The following is a 2,135-nucleotide window of genomic DNA, read 5'->3' on the forward strand; positions in this document are numbered from 1 at the left end:
CCACCGGCCCTGCCCCAGGTGAGCTCTACCTCCTCTTTTTTTCCATTTTTCTGTTTTTTTAGTTTTAGGTTTATGTTTAGTTTAGATTTAGTTTTAGTTTTAGTTTTAGTTTTAGGTTTAGTTTTAGTTTAGTTTTAGGTTTAGATTTAGTTTTTTCCTTTTTCTGTTTTTTTAGTTTTAGGTTTATGTTTAGTTTAGATTTAGTTTTAGTTTTAGATTTAGGTTTAGTTTTAGGTTTAGTTTTAGGTTTAGTTTAGTTTGAGGAAAGAAGAAGAAGAAGAAGAAAAAGAGGAGAGGAGGAGAAGAAGAAGAGGAAAAAGGAAAGGAAGAAGAAGAAGAGGAGGAGGAGAAGAAAAAAGAAGAAGAGGAAGAAGAAGAAGAAAAAAGAGGAGAGGAGGAGAAGAAGAAGAGGAAAAAGGAAAGGAGGAAGAAGAAGAAGAAGAAGAAGAAGAAGAAGAAGAAGAAGAAGAAGAAGGAAAAAAAGGAAGAAAAGGAAGAAAAGGAAGAAAAGGAAGAAAAGGAAGAAGAGGAAGAAGAAGAAAAGGAAAAAAGAGGGAAAAACCCTGACCCGACACGGCACCCCGACCCCGACCCGGCACCCCGACACGACACCCTGACCCCTAGACCCCGACCCCGACACCCCGACCCCGACCCCGACCCCGACACCCCGACCCCGAGCCTGACCCGACACCCCGACCCCGACACCAACACGGCACCCCGACCCCGACCCGACACCCCAACCCCGAGACCCCGACCCCGACCCCGACACGCCACCCCGACACCGACACGACACCCCGACCCCCGACACCTCCCGAAAAGGTGTTCTTTGGCCTTCCAGAGGCCGACGGGGTCATATATTTGTGAATTATTAGTTAGGTCATATATTTTTTGATTTTGTTATCAAAAACATCATATATAATTGTGTTGATCGGGTAGTTTTAAATGTGCAGTGGTTTCATCGCTGCGAGGTTTGGTGTTCGACGACCACGCCATGCGTTTGATGAGCTCTGCCCCTTCGTTCGTGGGTGAGCACAAATGACATGTCCTCCTCCCCCATTAATTATTTGATCTATTCCGATGAAACTTGATAGCTAGCTATATATGTGTCTTGAATCATCAGTATGCGTAACCAATATGTGTCTCCCGTTGAAAGCGTCATAGTTATAAATATGCATGCATTTGCATATTTATAACCTTGATTCTTTCGAATTGTCCAACGCTATCCATGGACAGCCCGAGTATGTTTAGATTGGGTTCGTTTTCCCATATACTTTGCTCCGGATCCGACGCATAAATTTCGTCAGTGCCTCCCCTGTTGTTCTCCGGGTACACATCCTCTCTGTTTATTGCAGAGACGTGTATCAGGAGAACAGCGGGGAGGTGCTGCCGAAATTTTGCGTAGGATTCGGAGCATAGCATGGAAAAATGAACCCAATCTAAACATACTCGGGTGGGATTAGGACCTATCATTACCTATTAGAGTGTAGGTTGCATGGACGTAATAAAATTGACAAAGTAGATCAACTGATGAATATATACATGGTGAATTATATATATATATATATATATATATATTTGTTGTGTGTCTAGTAGCTCTGAAAGTCAAGATGAGTGATCGTGCGTGGATGTACATCGGTCACACTGGTCAGAACAAATGGAGCACTGAATGGTTCACAAAAACCAAGGGGTTTGTGCGAGCCGCATTTGCAAATGGCCAGAGGAAAACCTGGTGCCCCTGTTTATGGTGCGGCAATTGGGAAAAGAGGACAGAGGCTGAAATGGGCAAACACCTGCAGAAGACTGGTTTTACGCCCGATTATACGGTGTGGATATTTCATGGTGAGTCTGCCCAACGTGACCGAGCTGAGGTGGATCGTCGTCGCACCGACGAGCATGGTACCGGGATGGAAAACATGGTGCAAGACTTCGATGATGCTCGGGATTTGGACGAGGAGATGGAGGAATCTGCAAAGGCCTTCAATGAAATGTTGGAGTCTTCAACATGTCCGCTCCATGAGCACACTGAGCTTTGTCGGTTGGATGCCATCTCGCAAGTAATGGCTCTGAAGGCTCAGTTCAACTTGGGCAGAGAATGCTACGATGCAATGATGACAGTATTTGGACGCTTTCTACCC

This window comes from Aegilops tauschii, chromosome 6 (assembly GCF_002575655.3).
Source record: "Aegilops tauschii subsp. strangulata cultivar AL8/78 chromosome 6, Aet v6.0, whole genome shotgun sequence".
In the NCBI taxonomy this organism is placed as follows: Eukaryota; Viridiplantae; Streptophyta; class Magnoliopsida; order Poales; family Poaceae; genus Aegilops; species Aegilops tauschii.